The 21031-nt window shown below is 48.7% G+C and overlaps 1 protein-coding gene across 1 annotated transcript in view; it reads right to left on the minus strand.

Annotated features, from left to right (window-relative positions):
• Nucleotides 1-21031, minus strand: part of LOC147096879 (sodium/calcium exchanger 3-like) — a 715867-nt gene that overhangs the window by 673176 nt on the left and 21660 nt on the right. The window lies entirely within an intron of this gene.

The following is a 21031-nucleotide window of genomic DNA, read 5'->3' on the forward strand; positions in this document are numbered from 1 at the left end:
AGTGTTCTCCACGCTTCGATGAGCCCTCCCTCCAAGCTCTGGTGGAGGGAGCAAGATCAAATAAGGAGGTGCTCTTCCCTTCCTCAGGGAGGAAAAAGCCTCCCCAGCAGACTAAAGCTGTGTGGATGCAAGTGGCCCAGGAGGTCAACTCAATGTCTATGTGCCGCAGAACCTGGCTGCAATGCAGGAAGAGGTTTAATGACCTTCCCCGCAGAGGAAAAGTGAGTATGACTTTCCCATCACCCTCAATCTGATCCCCATCGCCTCTCCTCAGCAGCTCTCTGCTTTGCCAACCTCTTCCTCTACATCCCACTTGACACTTATATCCCTGCACACTTACCCATTCCCTCTCTCTCTATGGTCACATTCACTTAACTATTCGACCATGCAACCCTCACACTCCCTATCACTGTGATGCAATGACAACAACTTACAACATACAGGGAGGGCCCTTGGTCTTGGGACCTCACTCCATTTTTGTCTCCTTCTAAGCATCTATGCTATGGATTCTCTACACGCACTCCTTCATTCTCACTCAAACTCCACTTGTGTCCCTCGTTGCAGGAAAAGAAAGCCCACAATAAGAGGGAAAGAGCGAGGACAGGAGGAGGGCCACCCTCAGTAGCCCAGCTCACCACCTGGGAGGAGGCGGCCCTGGAAATTGCCGGTGTCGAGGAAGATTCGCAAGTGGGGTGCAGTGTATGTACCCGTCTACCTTTAAGAGAACTATTGTATGTAACCGTTCACCTTTAAGAGAACTATTTTAGGTGTGGCACAACTTTGTTTGGCTTCTGTATACGGTAATACCGACGGTGACCACACCAGTATATAAGTGTTGTGCCAGGAGTTATTGGGCAGATTCGCCCTGACCTTCGAATAGTAAAGTCCTGTTTTAAGTTACTCTTGGAGTCTGTGTATTAATTAACTAAACAACCCACAGACTTTACAGTGGCGACGAGTCCGATCGTACCCTGCGGCAACAATAATTCCGAAGCAGTTAACGAGCGTCGAGAAGAGGCCACCACCCTCGTCATTCTGCTGGGAGAAAACTCGAGTCTGCAGAGCTGGAAAGGAGGAAGAATTCAGAGACAAAGACTTCCATCAGCAACAGGCACTGACTGTCCCTTCTGCCACGGTGAGGAGTGAGCCGATCAGCACGAGAAGCAAGGCGGCCACGGTGACTGTGAGTAAGGGAAAAGTAAAAAGAATAACCGGAGGATAAGGGCGGTGCACTCGACCACGGTCGAGGGGGAAAGGAGCCGGACAGAAGTCGGGCCCAGAGGCGCTGAGACTGGGGCAGCGTGGAGCAAGGAAGCCGCGGTACAGACAGGCTGGGGACGCAACGGCGTCGTGAGACAGCTAGACCGCGACCGGCGAAAAAGGCCGGGCAGCGACCGAAGCCACGAAGCGCTGCGACCGGGGGCGTAGGTGCGGGAAGATATAAAAACTCAGCCGCAGCCGGGGAGGGAAGCACCGGACTGCGAGACGGCTGGGAGAGGCGTTTGGGAGCCGAGCGAGCGGGAGAGGCAGAGCCGACCAAGGGAGACTGCGCGAGAGCCAGTCCAGCGGCTGAAACTGTTCTCCGTCAACGGGGTGTACCCAGCGCCGGTAGAGCCGAGCGAGCGGGAGAGAGACAGAGCCCGAGCAAGGGGAACTGAGCGAGAGCCAGCCCAGCGGCTGAAACTGTTCGCCGTCAACGGGGTGTACCCAGTGCCGGTTGCCCTGCCGAGAAAAGGGAAAGCACTGAAGCCGACGCGCAGGCTGTGAACCTGAAAGCCAGCGGCCGTCGCCCGTGGGGAAAGTGTACCCCTCCCGCTAGGGAAGAAACGCGGGAAGCCGCCATTGAAGTGGGCGGGGAGAGAAGATAAGCACGGGAAACCGCCATTTTCGCGGGAAAACCGCCATCTTAAAAAAAAAAAATAAGTTAAAGAAATAATTCGGGGTGTTATCAGAAAGAGAGGAAGATGCCTAAGCGTGGTAACATCAACGATTTTAATGCCGAGGTAGAAGACTGGGCCACGTACGTGGAACGCATCGAGATCTATTGTGAGGCCAATAAAATAGAAGAAGATGACAAAGCTATAACCTTGCTAAACTCGATGGGCGTGAAGACATATGGGCTCTTGAAGCATCTACTATCACCAGCTAAACCGGCGGATCAGACTTTCGATGATATTGTGGCTGTTCTGAAGGATCACTTGAACCCCACACCGTTGATGTTGGCGGAACGATTCAAATTCTATGTGAGAACGCAACGGAAAGACGAAAGCAACGCAGAATACTTGGTCGAACTGCGTAGACTAGCGAAATACTGCCAGTTTGGAGGGAATCTGACAGAGGCATTGCGAGACAAGTTCGTGTGCGGGTTGGCAAAGGAAGGAACGCAAAAGCGACTACTCGAAGAGAACGACCTTACACTTGACAGGGCTGTCCTTATTGCAGCATCGCACGAAGCCGCAGCGAAGGGAACTGCGGAAATGCAGCTAAAGACAGCAGCACTAAGTGTGGATCAAATTACCTCGACAACAACAAAATGCTATCGTTGTGGGAAGACAACACACGACCAGAACCAATGCTGGTTTAAGAACCAGGAATGTAGGAAATGTGGCAAACTGGGTCACATAGCTAAGGTATGCCGGTCAGGGAAGAAGACCAACAACCAAAGGACCAACAACCAAAGGAAGCCATCACAGGAAAAGTACAACAAGGTACACAAGGTGGCTGAGAAGAGTTCAGACGAACAGAATTCAGACTCAGACCCAAACGGCCAGGAGCTGGGTAGTCTGAGAATTCACAATGTGAGTAAGGAAGCTGACCTACAAACTATCTGGGTCATGCTAAAAATAGCTGGAATCCAAGTGAAAATGGAGTTGGACACTGGATCAGCTCTATCAGTCATAAATCGAAGGGATTACCACCGGCTATTCTCACATATACCCTTAAGAGATACCAAGTTTGTATTGCAGACATACACGGGGCATAAAGTATACCCCATGGGAAAGATAAGAGTCAAAGTGAGAGATAGGGGTAAAGAACACCCAAGAATGAACTTATACGTACTACATGAGGGAGGACCACCACTTCTAGGACGGGAGTGGATCAAGAAAATAGACATGGAATGGCACTATCTAAAAGCCATAACGAGTGAGGACTCGGTGCAGACAATCAGCTCAGATTCTGAAACGGATGACGATAAGACCAACCCAAATATGAAAGACAAGGCTGAAATGGACTTGCCGACGAAGGTTGGAAAAACAAAGGCATGCATAAAGGCTTATGCTCCAGAGAAGAACAAAGTTTCAGAACAGAACTCCACCGAACAACGACAACCTAGTTTGACAGAAAATTCTGAGCCTGTTCAAGTTACGGACGTATCCATGACGGAAGAACACCGAGCTCGGACTCAAACTTATTTCAAATTACGACAACAATTAGAACAATTGAGTTACCGTCTCGTACAAGAGATGAAAACAATGAAAAAGTTCTATGACACCGAATGGGAGAATCTGGAAAGACAACAGAAGCAGCTAGCTCAAGCAGAGAGCGACCATAGAGCCATCGTGACCAATTACCGATCACATCTCCCTTATGCTGTTCAGGAGTTAGAATATTTGCAGGAAGAAGCAAATGAAGAGGAATCTTCAGGAAGCCAGGATTTTATTCCAGTTCTTCTCTACGACTCCTTACAAGCAGAGTGTGAGAAGTTGAAAGAACAGTATGAACAGGCCCAGGCTACAATTCTGGAAGGGGTTAACTCGGCAACCTCCGAAAAGCTAGTTTCAGTGGAAGCATATGAGCAACTGAAGGTTGAACATGAGCAAGAAGTCCAAAGGCTGCAGGAAATTCTTGATGAGCTCAAGGCCAAGACAGACTCATCGGTAGAAGTTCCATCCATAGATGAGAAATTAGAGGTGAAAGACATGGCAGAACATGAAAGACAAGATGTACAAGAACTCATAAAAATATTAAAGGAAACCCAAGAGAAATATGGGGCGGCAATGACCGAGATTCAACAACTTGAAGAACAGATTCAACTGGGAATCTGTTCAGTGGAAGAAAAGGGAACTGTAAGAAACACAGAGACTGTAAGAATGGCCTCTGAACATGAGCTAGAGAGCATCAAGGCGCAACTTCTCCGAGCGCTGGAAGCCAAAGTACAAGAGGAAAAGAAGGTGAAAGCATTGGAGGAAAAGGTGGATGAAATGGAGAAGACTCTGACCCACAGTGTTCCCGTGGAAGAGTTAACGGTCAGCCAACTCCTTCATATGCTGAAGGACAAGACTCTACAATGGGAACAATCTGAACACGAGCTTCAATCTTCAAAAGGGAAGGAGTTCGGAGCTCTCAAAAGTTATGGAAATAGCTGAGGTTGCAACACAGATTTTACAGGGATGCCAAAAGTACGCTGAATCACGTCAATGTGAACAGCAGAATGTTGAAACAGCTGCTCCAGTAGAAGGATTGAATAGCCTGATCAATCAATCCCCGAGGGAAGGGGAAGTGTTGAAATCACAAACGAAGTCATTAGTGAAGGATTTGCAGGAAACCCAGGAAGAGCGGGATGAATATGAACGCATGAAGAAGTCTCTTCAGGAAAGATGTCTAGGGAGGGAACAACAGTCGGCTAACGTCCAGTTGGGTACGGAAGAAGTAGCAGGCCCTCTCGCTAGACTAGCTCAGGACGACACCGAATATTACCATGACCTGTTGAGTGACACGGAATATTACGATGACTTGGTCTGCCCAGCTTGTGATGAAAACTCCCAAAGTGCAGAAATCAGGATGAAGCACTTAAAGTCTAAGGAACATAGGGAGATGGTGGCGCTACAGCTGGCAGCGGATAAGGGAGCCCCGAGAGTCTCCAAGAAGCAGAAAAGAAAAAGACAAAGCAGAAGACGATAACCATCTAAATCATTATCACTTCTATCAGATCATGCACGTGGGCCCCACGAAGGGGGCCAAATCAGTTGGAAAGTAGGAAAAATTACCAAGGCAGTCCAGCTGTTTGTAAAAGTCAGCACTGCTGGTTCAGCAGGATGGAAGTTCAAGCTGTTAAGCCAAGGGAAAGACTATGGGATGAGTCACGCTAGAAATGTGAACCGGCTACACCACAGAGATGTTGTTCGGACCGAGTCAAGACCAGAGACTGAATCTGTGAACTGTTCCCGCAGAGACTGAATCTGTGAACTGTTTCCCGCAGAGACTATATCTGTGAATTGTTTTACATGAAGTTGATTATATGTTATGTTTAATGGGGAATAAGTATGTTGTAAGCTAAAAAGGGAGGATTGTAGTGTATGTACCCGTCTACCTTTAAGAGAACTATTGTATGTAACCGTTCACCTTTAAGAGAACTATTTTAGGTGTGGCACTACTTTGTTTGGCTTCTGTATATGGTTATACCGACGGTGACCACACCAGTATATAAGTGTTGTGCCAGGAGTTATTGGGCAGATTCGCCCTGACCTTCGAATAGTAAAGTCCTGTTTTAAGTTACTCTTGGAGTCTGTGTATTAATTAACTAAACAACCCACAGACTTTACATGGGGGACAGACAGACGGGCACATCACAGCAAGCTGTTTGGCACCTCTCTCATTGACATTGCATGAGTGACTGATAATGATTCTGATGCTCTGACAGATTGACTTATGATTGTCAATGTGCATGCAACCTTTACCTCACATCTCTAACTCTTTCTTTTACTCCCCCACAGGACCATCAACAGCCCCCGTCCCCACTGTCCAGGAGGAATAGCCTGAGCTTCAAGACTCCTCAGAGGAAGCTGCAACCTCTGAGGGTGCAGCGTCAGCAGAATTCAGCGCACCCAGCACCAGCACCAGCGCAGACACTCACACCTCGGTGGGACCTTTGCGAGATAGAGTAGTGTTGTCACCTGGTGGATCACAGCTCACAAGTGAGCATCAGCAGATGGTAGAGACAGGGACAGCAGTGGAGAGTCCTCGTTGGAGGGCGCAGGACTCTGCCAGCTCGGCTCAGCTGCAAGTCGACCCTGTGCCTCCGGGTCCATCCAGAAGGAGAGCGGTGCTGGAACTCCAGGAACAGGTGCAGGAGTCTCTGGCAATTTTTGTCTCCCCAGTTGCTGCGAGTGTGGAGTGAATGGAGGAGTCCATCGCGAACATGAGCAGAGCCTTTGTGGAGGCATTGGCGCATGAACGCATCAACGCGGAAAGGATGGCTACCTCCGTGGAAAGGATGGCTACAGTAGAGTAGAGGATGGCTACGGCCATGGAGGAGCTTATTCGCCAGAGTGTTTAAAACAAGGTAATTATTCAGAATAGACTGGCATCTCTTGATCTAGAGTAGGACTTCCAGTGCAGGAACGGGTCCTCATGGCCCCCCTGAAGTGCAGCAAGGTGCTGTCAAGCCACTTGCTATCTCTGATGTGGGGCTGACCCATGAGAGAGATGTTGGTGGCAGACAACAAGGAAGTGGGGGCTCATCTCCAAGCGCTCACACGACCATGCCACTGCAGAGCCCTCAGTCAGAGCCCCACCAGAGTCCTCACCCAACTGAGATGGGCGTCTCATCCCCTGCACAGCCACAGGGGCAGCAGACTGTTGCCAAGCCCTCACAGGTTCGCAATCCCAGAGGATGGCCGCCAAAGGTGTCGCGGCAGGAGCAGCAAAAAAGTTAGCAAGGGGCCTCCACATCTGCTGAAGCCACAGGGGAAGCACCACGTAGGAGCACACGTAAGAGGAAGATAATGCACAAGTAGTCACAAAGGTAGTCACTTGGGTGTTATGTTGTGTTTATTTTTGAAATGCCATCAGTTGCTTGCTGTGATAAAAAAAATTCTGATGGCAAACTGTTGAAGTTGTGGCCTGTGTCATTTCGCAAATGGGATTTCCACATTGAGGGCTTAGAGCGATGGTGGTCAGAGTGATAGGAATCCGCAGGTTCTTGTCCATTGTCGATGCTCTGGTAAGAAGGTGCGAGGCAAAAGTGTTTGATTGTGCAGGCTAAGCAAATCTGGCCAACATGAGTGCGTCCCTTGCATCCCGGGCAGCAATGTGGTCGCACGCTGACACCTTCTGGCCTGTGCAGCTTCAGGTGGGTGAGCAGCAGCTTGGCACTCCTGTTGTTGCTGCTGCTGTTGGTGCTGCTGTTGCTCATGGTTCTGCTGCTGCCGCGGCTGGTCTTCGTCCGAATCTGATGTCCAGGAGGAAAGGAAATGAATGGTTCCCATGCATCTGGTATATGCCTCAGTTGACCAAGTGCTTAGTCAGGGTGGGGAGAGGTGTTTTCCAGGAGCTCACACTGGAGATGGGTGTCAGGCTTCAAACTTCCACAACAATGAGTGTGCCTGCTAAAAGTTCCCCCAGGCCTGAGACAACAAAGTTCTGCCACCTGCAAATGATCATTGGTGAAAACTCCTTTTTAATGGTGGAGCTGCAGCTGTTAGTAAGCAAGCCACTAGTGAGGCCGCCAGGATTAACTGGCGTGTTCCAGAGGAGACGTGCAGGATGGAGGAAAAGTGTTAAAATCAGAAAGGACTCTCAAAATGGGATTATAGAGGCAATTAACTGGTTGTTAAGGGCCTTAAGGGCCTATCCCACCTCTTGGAGGCGGGCTGGAGGCAGGATCGGAGCCGCCCGCCATTTTTTGCGATTTTAACACCTCACACGCCTCCAATCCCACCTCCTCGGGCCTGTCAAAATCGAGCCCTTTACGTCCATTGCTCTTGGAGGTTTTTAAGGAGATTAAAATTGAGGGAAGTCTATGAGCATAGCTTATATAAAAATAAAGGGAATAGAAGGGATCTAAAGAATTGGAGGCCCATCACATTATTAAATGTGGATTATAAGATCTTGGCAAGGGTTATGGCAAATCGTATGAAGGAGGTGATGTCGCAGCTAGTTTTGCTCTCTCAGTCCTGTGGAGTCAATTAGGCCGGGACATCGCAGACTCTGTGGTCTCAATCCGAGCTGTAATAGAGTTCATGGAAGAGAGTGGGAGGGAGGCTTATGTATTAAAGATAGATCAAGAGAAAGCCTTTGATAGGGTCTCTCATGAGTTTTTATTGATGGTTTTGGAAGCATTTGGTTTCAAGGAAAATTTAATTCAGTGGATAAGGATATTTTATTCAAACATATTTAGCTGTGTTAAATGTAATGGTTTTTTATCCAAGTATTTTCCAATACAGAGATCAGTGAGACAGGGTTGTCCCCTGTCCCCATTGTTGTACACATTGGTAGCAGAACCATTAGGTTACATGATGCGAAAGAAACAAGGTGTAGTCGGGGTTGCGGTTCCTAGTTCTGGACCGGTGTCAGTGATACACCAATATGCAGATGACACAACCTTAACATTGAGAAATGGGGAGTCAGTGAGGAAAGCTATGGATGTAGTGGAGGAATATTGTAGAGCTTCAGGAGCCAGAGTGAATTATAGTAAGTCCCAATGCCTGGTTGCAGGAAGGGGTAGGGGGGAATGGTTGGGGGAATGTCCCTTTAAGGTGGTGGAGGTTTTGGAAGTTCTGGGGGTGCATATGGGGTGCAAGAAAGACAGGGATGAAGTGGATCGATTAAATTGGGAACCGAAGGTTACGAACATTAAAAAGATTTTGGGAAGATGGAAAAGAAGGTGGTTGAAAGTGCAAGGAAGAGCGACAGTGGTGTCCACTCTCCGGCTATCTAAGCTATGGTACTTATTGACGGTGGAGGATATTTCTGAGTGGGTGGAAAAGTCCATCCGAGAGGCTTGTGTGAGGTTTTTATGGAAAGGGAAACCAGCCTTGGTGGCTTACAATACCATTATTGGACAGAGAAATCAGGGAGGACTCAACTTCCCAGATATTGATTTGAAGAAAAAAATCCTTTAGAATCAAATGGGTGAAGAGGTTTCTTCAGAAGTCAAATACAAGTTTTTGGAAGAGTTGTTTTGAGCATTTTTAAAAACGAAGTGGGATAGGAGGGCAGGGGCTATTGTATATGGAATACAATAATATAGAAACATAGAAACACAGAAGATAGGAGCAGGAGTAGGCCATTCGGCCCCTCGAGCCTGCTCCGCCATTCAATGCGATCATGGCTGATCATCCAAATTCAGTACCTGGTCCCTGCTTTCTCCCCATATCCCTTGATCCCTTTAGCCTTAAGAAATATATCCAACTCCTTCTTGAATATATTTAATGAATTGGCCTCTACTGCCTTCTGTGGTAGAGAATTCCACAGGTTCACCACTCTCTGGGCGAAGAAATTCCTCCTCATTTCTGTCCTAAATGGCCTACCCCTTATCCTTAGACTGTGACCCCTGGTTCTGGACTCCCCCGCCATCGGGAACATCCTTCCAGCATCTAGTCTGTCTAGTCCTGTCAGAATTTTATAAGTTTCAATGAGATCCCCTCTCATTCTTCTAAACTCCAGCGAGTATAAGCCCAATCGACCCAATCTCTCCTCATACGTCATTCCTGCCATCCCAGGTATCAGCCTGGTGAATCTTCGCTGAATTCCTTCCATGGCAAGAACATCCTTCCTCAGATAAGGCGACCAAAACTGCACACAATACTCAAGGTGTGGTCTCACCAAGGCCCTGTACAACTGCAGCAAGACATCCTTGTTCCTGTACAATATGTTTTTGAAATTGATTAAACTTCTCCCTAGGTTTTATAAGGGGGCTGTAGAGGCTTGGGCCCAATTTTCAAAAAGTGTGCAGTTTATGCCCAAGGGGGCTGAGGAATTTTTAGAACAGCCCTTATTTTTGAACAGGTGGGTCAACATCGAAGGAGAGGTTTTATTTAATCAAGCTTTTATAAAAGCTGGGATTATATCGGTGAAAGATGTATTATACGAGGTGATTCCAGGTTGGTTGCCGGAAGCGATAGTGAGGGACATGGTGTGGGAGGAGGATCAGGAGGTAGAGGAAAAAGCAATAGGGATCATGTATGAGAAGATTGTGAGGGCAATGCCACAGGATTGGATGGAAGAAATAAATGTGGAAATTTCCAAAGGAAGTAAAATGTGTCCTGCTTTGCCAAGCTTTCTGCTGGAGAAAGGGGAAGAGTTGGTCCAATTTGACAACTGTAATACTCGAGATTTCTAGGAGTTATTTAGAGAATGGAGATTCAAGACACCTGCTGGTCAGGAGTTTTGGCAGGGTATGTACCCACAGCTGGATTTCAACAGGATTTGGAAGGGAGTGTGGGCAAATTTTAAATGTCCAGAGTGGATTGAACTGGATTTCAAATTGGCTCATAACCGGATTTTTACCATGACGGTCTTGTGCAAGATTGGGCGAGTGGAGGCGGCAACTTGCCCAGTGTGTGGGACACGGGATGAGACTCTGTCCCATTTACTGGTGTTATGTCTGCAGTTAAATGATTTTAAGTACTATGTTCAACAGTTGTGTGAAGTTTTTTTGCTGGGTGGGGACCGAAGAGCGAGAATGGGAATCCCGTGGGACTCAATTTTGAGATGGGGATTGCAGGAGAGTCTGCCCGAATCTAGCGGAGCGGCAATTAATTTAATGTTCAGTTTGGCTACATTTGTGATTGTGCAAAGAAGGAATGCTCTGTTTTTTAAGGAGAGGAGAATAAATCTAAAAGAGTAGTTTAAACATAAGCTAAAAGTTCATTATAAGGCTCTGTGGATGTTTTATTCTGAAAGGAATTTAAAGATAATATTTTACAATCAATTTTTAAAGTTCAATCAATTAATATATGTTATGGGAGACAAATTAAACTTCAGGTTTTGATGTTAATATGTAGTGGAGGAATGGCTGTGCAGAGCGGCGGAATGGATTTGTATGATACAATGGAATGATCACGATGTTGTAAATGTTTTTAATGTTCAATAAATAATATATATTAAAAAAAAAGTGGGTAGCACTCTCGCCTTTGAATCAGAAGGTTGTGGGTTCAAGTCCCACTACAGAGACTTGAGCACAAAAATGTAGGCTGACACTCCAGTGCGGTACTGAGGGAGTGCTGCACTGTCGGAGGTGCCGTCTTTTGGATGAGACGTTAAACCGAGGACCCTGTCTGCTCTCTCAGGTGGATGTAAAAGGTCCCATGGCACTATTTCGAAGAAGAGCAGGGGAGTTATCCCCGGTATCCTGGCCAATATTTATCCCTCAAATCAACATATCAAAAATAGATTATCTGGTCATTATCACATTGCTGTTTGTGGGAACTTGCTGTGCGCAAATTGGTTGCCGCGTTTCTCACATTACAACAGTGACTACACTCCAAAAGTACTTCACAGAATCACAGAAACCCCACAGTGCAGATAGAGGCCATTTCGGCCCATCGAACCTGCACCGACACATATCCCACCCGATCCCCGTAACCCCTACACCAACACATATCCCACCCTATCCCCGTAACCCCACGTATTTAATCCCCCTAACACTAAGGGTCAATTTATCATAGCCAATCAACCTAACCCGCACATCTTTGGACTGTGGGAGGAAACCGGAGCACCCGGAGGAAACCCACGCAAACACGGGGAGAATGTGCAAACTCCACACAGACAGTCGCCCGAGGCCGAATTCGAACCCGGGTCCCTGGCGCTGTGAGGCAACAGTGCTAACCACTATGCCACCATGCTGTAAAGTGCTGGCTGTAAAGTGCTGTAAAGTGCTTTGAGATGTCCGGTGGTCATGAACGGCGCTATAGAAATTTAAGTCTTCCTTAAGACGCTGTGATATGGCATGAGGCAGGGATTGTACGATGGGGATGTGTTGAGCTACGGGGACCTGGGGTTTCATTCATGCTAGTCGGAGTCTGATGAGCCAGTTACGGGCAGCCCGTCTGGAAGGCCGATTGTCTCGCTGCCACCGCTCCCTCCGTCGTAGATCCTGGAGGGCGAGGTCGACTGCCAGTACAGCCCCCATGACTTTTAGCAAGTAATGTAGGTTGAAGCTTAGCAGAAATAATTCTGCAATTTTGTACTTGCCACAACACTCCCTGATACTAAAGAACCTTGAAATGACGATATAAAACTCTGGCAGTAGCAGGAAGTAGCACCCAGCCACTCAAACTTCAAAACCCTGTCAGGTGCGAGTGATTGGTGATGATCCCTTTAAATAGCGTCACTGGAGCCGGCTTCCTGCTGCTGCCCGCCATCTGAAGCTGTCGTTGTTTTCTCCAGCCGATAAGTTCATTGGCTGCAACGAAGTTGGGAGATCGGCCGTCAAGTGAGCGTTGCACACTCACTGACGTCACAACCTCCATGATGGCGAGGTCCCCGGTGATCGTGTTCAGCGGCAGCACTACCGGCAACACTGATATGGTGTGTGGCGCTGGAACTGGCATCAGGTGGCGTTAAAGCTCTCAATGGCGTTTAGCGCCATCCCGTGGCACTAACGTGTGGTGCAAACTACACAAATTTCTCCCCCTTACAGTTTAGGTATATTCCTTTGCACTGTTCATTTTTCCAACATGTACTGCATCATTAAATTGTATCTGCCCCCTGTCTGCCCAATCTGCTAACTAGTCTATTTCTTTCTGCCTATATCCAAATCATTGGTACAAGTGGATAACAAAGTAAATCTCAGCACAGATCCTTGAGGTACACCATTACCGACATCCCAACAATCAGAAAACATCCATTTTTCTTTACTTATTGTTTTCTATCATAGAAACATTGGAACATCAGGACAGGAGGAGGCCATTCAGACACTCTAGCTTGCTCTGCCAATTACATCATGGCTGATCTGTATCTTAACTCCATTTACCCGCCTTGGATCCATATCCCTCAATACCCTTCCCCAACAAAAATCATTCAATCTCAGTTTTGAAATTTTCAATTGACCCCCAGCCTCAACAGCTGTTTGGGGGCGAGAGTTCCAGATTTCCACCACCCTTTGTGTGAAGAAGTGCTTCCTGACATCAGCCCTGAATGGCCTGGCTCTAATTTTAAATTATGCCCCCTTGTTCTGGACTCTCCCACTGGGGGAAATAATTTCTCTCCTTTAATCATCTTAAATGCTTCAATTAGATCATCCCTCAATGTTCTATATTCAAGAGAATACAGATCTGGTCTAGGCAAACTGTTCTCATAATATAACTCCTTTAGCCCTGGTAACATTTTGGCGACTCTACTCTGCACCCACCACAGACACAATTCACGTACGGACTGGGGTCAAGCAAGGCTGTGTCATCGCACCAATGCTCTTCTTGATCTTCCCGGCTGCAATGCTCCACCTCACCCTCAGTAAGCACCCCGCTGGAGTGGAGTTAATCTACAGAACCTGTTCAACCTCCGTCGCCTCCAGTCCAGATCCAAGGTCGTCCCATCCTCTGTCATCGAATTACAGTACGCAGACGATGCTTGCGTCTGCGCTCACTCGGAGGACGAATTACAAACCATCATCAACACCTTCACTGAAGCGTATGAGAGCATGGGCCTTACACTAGACATCCGTAAGATAAAGATCCTCTACCACCTGCCCCCGCCACACAGCACCGCTTGCCGATTATCAAAATCCATGACGAGGCCTTGGGCAACGTGGACCACTTTCCATACCTTGGGAGCCTACTGTCAACAAGGGCAGACGTCGATGACAAAGTCCAACACCGCCTTCAGTGTGCCAGTGCAGCCTTCGGTCACCTGAGGAAGAGAGTGTTTGAAGACCAGGACCTCAAACCCAGCACCAAGCTCATGGTCTACAGAGCAGTAGTAATACTGTATGCTTCAGAGACAGGGACCATGTACAGCAGGCACCTCAAAGCACTGGAGAGGTACCACCAACGCTGACTCCGCAAGATCCTGCAAATCCATTGGCAGGATAGGCGCACCAACGTCAGTGTTCTCGCTCAGGCCAACATCCCCAGCATCGAAGCTTTGACTACGCTCCATCAGCTCCAATGGACGGGCCACATCGTCCGCATGCCCGATACGAGCCTCCCAAAACAAGCGCTCTACTCGGAGCTCCGACATGGCAAGAGAGCCCCAGGTGGGCAGAGGAAATGCTTCAAGGACACCCTCAAAGCCTCCTTGGAAAAGTGCAACATCCCCACCGACACCTGGGAATCCCTGGCCCAAGACCGCACAAAGTGGAGGAGAAGCATCCGGGAAGGCGCCAAACACCTTGAGTCTCTTTGCCAGGAGCAAGCGGAAGCCAAGCGCAAACAGCGGAAGGAGCGCACGTCAACCCAAGAACCCCACCCACACCCACCCCTTCAACCATGGTCTGCCCCACCTGTGACAGAGACTGTTGGTCCCACATTAGAATCATCAGTCACCTGCGAACTCATTTTTAATGTGGAAGCAAGTCATCCTCGGTTCCGAGGGACTGCCTAAGAAGAAGAAGACAAGGCCAATATATAGACCCTGAGGTGCGGAACCCAGAGCTGAATGCAGCACTCCAGATCTGGTCCAACCAGAGATTTATACAACATGCTAACCACCTCCGCATGTGACTGCATTCCCTTTAAAGCCAAGTGCCTTCATTTACCTAACAAGTCTCCATACTGATTGCACAGGCCACACTCATATTTTCCTTTACGAGTGTGGATAATGAGTCCATCCCTGAGTGACGACTCGCCCTAAAATTAATGTCCTGATTAGGGAGCTGGCCACTGCACTGGTGGCTAAGTTAATTGGGTTTATGGAAATCATCAGCAATAAAATGAACTTTTAATAAACTTTGCCAATGTTTCGGTAAATCATTCAGCTTCGTTGTTCAAATCCAATAATCCTATCTCAATAAATGTAAATCATTTCTCTTCAGTGAGACCCAGAACTGCGTGGATAATGAGAACTCCACTGAACAATGCCTTCATTTCAATTCACCTGAAGAACATAAATATCTATTGTCGCTTTACCTAGAATGACATGGAATGTACAGGCACAGAAAGAGGCCATTCCGCCCAACTGGTCCATGCCGGTGTTTGCGCTTCACACGAGCCTCCTCTCACCCCATTTTCATCTAATCCTTTCAGCAAATCATTCAATTCCTTTCTCCCTCGTCCCAGTTCTGATGAAAGCTTATCGACCTGAAATGTTAACTTTGTTTCTCTCTTCCTCCAATGTTATAAGAACATAAGTAGTAGGAGCAGGAGTAGGCCATACGGCCCCTCGGGCCTGCTCCGCCATTCAATAGGATCATGGCTGATCCGAACCTAGACTCGCGTCCACTTCCCTGCCCTCTCCCCGTAACCCCTAATTCCCTTATCTGCTAGGAAACTGTCTATCTCCGTTTTAAATTTATTTAATGTTGCTGCTTCCACAGCTCTCTGGGGTAGCAAATTCCATAGATTTACTACCCTCTGAGTGAAGAAGTTTCTCCTCATCTCAGTTTTGAAAGGGCAGCCCCTTATTCTAAGATTATGGCCCCTAGTTCTAGTCTCACCCATCAGTGGAAACATCCTCACCGCACCGTTGAGCGTTTCCAGCATTTTCTGTTTTCGTCCCTCATGTGCTTACCTCGCTTCCCCTTAAATGCATCTCTGCCATTCGCCTCAACCACTCCCTGGTAGCGAGTTCCACATTCTCACCATTCTCTGTGTAAAGAAGTTTCTCCTGAATTCCCTATTGGATTTATTGAGGACTATCTTATATTTATGACACTAGTTTTGGACTCCCCCACAAGTGAAAACTATGTCTACCCTATCAAACCCCTTCATCATTTAAAAAACCTTTACTCGATCACCCCTTAGTCTTCTCCTTTCTAAAGAAATGAGCCTCTCAGTATCATCCTTGTAAATCTATTTTGCACCTTAGAGTCATAGGGCTGGATTTTGATACTGGGGCAGGCTGGGGTCGTGTAATCGGCATTCCGTGTTAGCCACCCGATTCTAAATCGACATGGGAAAATGATGCCATTTTAACTTAATGGGCCAATTGAGTTCCAACGTCTGATAACCCATGGCCAATGAGTTTTTCCAGTCTGAAAGTCGCCTCCGATGGCGTCGTCATTGCTGCTGCATTTAAGGTCTGCAACAAGCCTTGCTTCTTCTGTAGACTGCCAAGCTTTGGCCCTTGCATGTTAGAGGCAACTGCAGGAAGAATGACCAGCCAGAGACCTAGGTCTGCTCCCCGCTTTGATGACGTTGCCCTGCAGGCTTTAGTGGAGAGAGCAAGAGCAAATAAAGAGGTGCTCTTCCCTTCTTCAGGGAGGAAGAAGCCTCCCCAGCAGACCAAGGCTGTGTGGATCCAGGTGGCAGAGGAGGTCAACACTTTGTCAATAACCTGCAGAACCTGGCTTCAGTGCAGGAAGAGATTTCATGACCTTCTGCGCACTGGAAAAGTGAATATGAATTTCCCATCACCCTCAATCTGATCCCCATTGCCTCTCCTCACCAGCACTCAGCTTTAGCAATCTCTTCCTCCACATCCCACTTGACACTGACATCCATGCACCCTTACCCATTCCCTCCCTCACCTAACTATTCGACAATGCAGCCCTCACACTCCCTATCACTGTGATGCAATTACAACTTACAACACACAGGGAGGGCCCTTGGTCTTGCCACCTCACTCCATCTTTGTCTCCTGTTAAGCATCTATGCTATGGATTCTCTACACTCACGCCTTCATTCTCACTCAAACTCCACTTGTCTCCCTCATTGCAGGAAAAGAAAGCTCACAATAAGAGAGAAAGAGCGAGGACAGGAGGAGGGCCTCCCTCAGTAGCCCAGCTCACCCCCTGGGAGGAGGCGGTCTTGGAGATCGTGGGAGTGGAGGAAGATTCCCAAGTGGGGGACGGACAGACGGGCACATCACAGCAAGCTGGTGACAGAATAGTTTTCCATCTCTCAATGACATTGCATGAGTCGCTGATAATGATTCTGAAGCTCTAACAGATGGACTTATGATCATCTGCAATATGCACTGTGCATGTAGCCTTGGCCTCACATCTCTGACTCTTTCCTTTACTCCCCCACAGGACCATCGCAAGCACCCGTCCCCACTAGCCAGGAGGAAGAGCATGAGCCTCAAGACTCCTCACAGGAAGCTGCAACCTCTGAGGGCACAGCGTCAGCAGAATTCACCGCACCCAACACCAACGCAGACACTCACACCTCGGAGGGAACATTGCGAGATAGTGTAGTGTTGTCACCTGGTGTATCACAGCTCACAAGTGAACATCAGCTGATTGTGGAGACAGTGGAGAGTCCTAGTCAGAGGGCGCAGGAGTCTGCCAGCTCGGCTCAGCTGCATGTCGACCCTCTGCCTCTGGGTCCATCCATAAGATCAGCGATGCTGGAACTCCAGGAACAGATGCAGGAGTCTCTGGCAGGTTTTGTCTCCAGGGTCGCTGTGAGTGTGGAGCGAATGGAGGAGTCCATTGCGAACATGAGCAGAGCCTTTGTGGAGTCACTGGCGCATGAATGCATCACCATGGAAAGGATGGCAACCTCCATGGAGGTGATAAGTCGCCAGAGTGCAGAAAACATGGTGAGTGTTCTGAATAGAATGACATCTCTGGAGGAGCGTTGGTCATCTATTGAACAGAGAAATCAGACCTTCATGGAAGCCCTTCTGAGTAGGACTGCCAGTGCAGATACGGGTCCCCATGGCCCCCCTGATGTGCAGCAAGGTGCTCTCAAGCCACTTGCAAGCGCTGAGGGGGACCTGACCCATGAGAGAGAAGTTGGTAGCAGACATCAAGGAAGTGGGGGCCCCTCTCCAAGCGCTCACACTTCCATGCCACTGCAGAGCCCTCAGTCAGAGCCCCACCAGAGTCCATACCCAACTGAGATCGGCGTCTCAACCCCTGCACAGCCGTTGGAGCAGCAGACTGTTGGCGAGCCCTCTCAGGTTCGCAACCCCAGAGGACGCCCGCCAAAGGTGTTGAGACAGGAGCAGCAGGAAAGTGAGCAAGAGGCCTCCACATCTGCTGAAGCCACAGGGGCTGTACCACGTAGGAGCACGCGTAAGAGAAAGATACTGCACAAATAGTCACAAGGGTAGTCACTTGGGTGAAATTTGATGTTTTATGTCAAAAAGCCATCAGATGATTACTGTAAATAAAAAATCTGATGGCTATTGCCGTAGTTGTGGCGTGTGTCATTTCGCGAATGGGACTTTCACATTGAGGGCTTAGGATTACTTGCAATTGTCAGTATGGTGGTCAAATTGCTAGGAATCCACTGGTTCTTGGCCATTGTCAATGCTCAGGTAAGAAGCTGTGAGGCAAAAGTGCTTGATTGGCTAGGCTAAGCAAATCTGGCCAAGATGAGTGCGTTCCTTGCATCCCGGGCAGCAATGTTCTTGCGTACTGCTGCCACTGGTTGATGGGCTTCTGCAAGATGTTCATTTTCGCTCTCCTCCTCATCTGAGGAGGATATGTGAGGAGCCACTTGGTCCTCAGGAATCTGCAAGCCACGACGCTGTGCCATGCTGTGAAGTGCACAGCAAACCACGACGATTCTGGAGACCCTGGCTGCTGAGTACTGCAGGGCTCCACCGGATCTATCCAGGCATCTGAAGCGCATCTTCAGCAAACCAATGGTTTGCTCGATTATGGTTCTGGTGGACATGTGGCTGGAGTTGTAACTCTCCTCAGCTTCGTTGGATGGGCTCCTCAACGGCATCATTAGCCATGTCCTCAGGGGATAGCCCTTGTCTCCAAGTAGCCATCCGTTAAGTTGGTCTGGCGGACTGAATAGCGGAGGCACACTAGACTGGTGCAGTATGAAGGAGTCATGGCAACTGCCAGGGTACTTGGCACAAACATGCAAAATTTCCTTCCTGTGGTCACACACCAGCTGAACGTTAAGGGAGTGGAAGCACTTGCGACTGACAAAAATACCTGGATTGCGATGGGGTGCCCTAAGGGCCACATGTGTGCAGTCAACGACGTCCTGCACCCTTGGAAAGCCTGCCAGATTAACTAATCCAACCGCATGCGCCGTGACACTGTTTGATCCTTGGTGAAATGGATGTGATTGTGCGCGGTGGCAAAGAGGGCATCGGTTACCTGCGTGATGCAAGTGTGTGTGGGAGATGCCGCTGATGTCTGCTGCTGATCCCTGGAATGAGCCGGAGGCAAAGAAGTTGAGTGTGGTGGTGACTTTGACGGCCACTGGTAAGGGTTGTCCACCTGGTCCTCTGGGCTGCAGGTCTTGTTGCAGCATTGCGCAGATGTCACCCACTACCTCTCGCGAAAGTCGGAGCCGCCTTTGGCACTGCTGCTCAGATATGTTGAGGTGGCTGACCCTGCGTCTGTAGACCCTGTTTGGGTGGTATCTTCTGCGCCAACGGGCTTCCATGCACTGGCCCCTTCTGGCCTGTGCAGCTTCAGGTGGGTGAGCAGCAGCTTGGCGCTCCTGTTGTTGCTGCTGCTGTTGGTGCTGCTCCTGTTGTTGCTGCTGCTGTTGGTGCTGCTGCTGTTGGTGCTGGTTCTGCGGCTGGTCTTCGTCCTCATCTAATGCCCAGAAGGGAAGGAAATAAATTGAATTTAAGCACCGAACAAGACTTTACGGAGCCAGGTCTGGATAGTTACAAACCCGTGGGGGGTCACAGTGAATCTCAGGCGATGGCACAAGAGTCATTCAGCCCCAGTAGGCAGATATATCAAAGTAATGTAACATGGGAACATAGAAACATCAGTAGGAGGCCATTCAGCCCCTCCAGCCTGCTCCGCCATTCAATTAGATCATGGCTGATCTGCAGCTCAACTCCCTCGTCCTGCTTTTCCTCCATACCCCTTGAGACCCTTACTCAAAACAAATCTATCCCGGTCAAACAGTCCCTCAGCATTCTCTGGCCGGAATCATCGATGGGGAAGGGTCACCTGGACCAGGCACCGTTAAGCAGCTGACATCACCGATTGATGCTGGGGCTTGAATACGAGCGTTGGAGAGAACGGTGAGAGAAAGTGTCGCGGCAAAGCAGGCAGCTGCAAGCAGTTGACTTCATTTCGACACAGCCCCGGGGAGCAGGCGGTGATTATTTAGGCTGCGGATAAAAATCCAGCAGTGATGATCTGGGGGGGGGTCTCGCATTGTGCCGCACGAGGAAGGAATTGGGCTCTTTTACAAGGCCTGTTCTGGTCATTTGGATTTTGTCGAGTGCGTGCACCGATTTCAATCAGCAACTCCCAAATACCGCTGATCGCATCAGGCTTCCAAATTGAAAACGACAGGAAACCGGCCTCAGCACTGAGGTCGCAGCTGTAATGGCCCCATTACCTCCTTCCATGATCTGTCATTAACCCTGGCTGTCGGACATTAGGCTGGGGCAGGTAGGCGTGGCAGAGTTTAGTGTGAGCGCTGTCATTGACTGGCACTTGTGTTTGAACCTGGCTGTCTTTTATAAGAGGAAGAAAAAAAGAACTTGTATTTATTGAGTGCCTTTCACGACGTCCCAAAGCCAATTAAGTCCTTTGTAAATGTAGGAAATTGCGCACAGCAAGGTCCTACAAACAGCAATGTGATAAATGACCAAGTAATCTATTTTAATGATGTTGGTTCAGGGATAATTTTGGCCAGGATCACAGAATCACAGAATCACAGAAACCCCACAGTGCAGATAGAGGCCATTTCAGCCCATCGAGCCTGCACCGACACATATCCCACCCGATCTCCGTAACCCCTACACCAACACATATCCCACCCTATCCTTGTAACCCCATGTATTTAATCCCCCTAACACTAAGGGTCAATTTTATCATAGCCAATCAACCTAACCCGCACATCTTTGGACTGTGGGAGGAAACCGGAGCACCCGGAGAAAACCCACGCAAACACGGGGAGAATGTGCAAACTCCACACAGACAGTCACCCGAGGCCGGATTCGAACCCGGGTCTCTGGCGCTGTGAGGCAACAGTGCTAACCACTATGCCACCGTGCTGCCCACCGGGGAGAACTCCCAAGCTCATCCTCAAAATCATGTATATTCCTGGAAGATATAAATGATTTAAAACTCGCTAACCCCCTGCTCCACATAGACCCACCCTACTCTGTAGTACCTGCAAAGTGGTATCTTGGAACAGCTCCGTTCTGTCTCTGGGCCTTGGTTCAGCCATTTGATAAATGTGAAGCACGTTGCCCTTTAAGGATGGCCAATGGCCCCTTTAAAAGCTACTGGTCCCGGATATTCTGCCCTCTGACACTTGTG

This window comes from Somniosus microcephalus, chromosome 34 (assembly GCF_052327205.1).
Source record: "Somniosus microcephalus isolate GS21.2 chromosome 34, FLI_Smic_1.0, whole genome shotgun sequence".
NCBI classification, from domain to species: domain Eukaryota; kingdom Metazoa; phylum Chordata; class Chondrichthyes; order Squaliformes; family Somniosidae; genus Somniosus; species Somniosus microcephalus.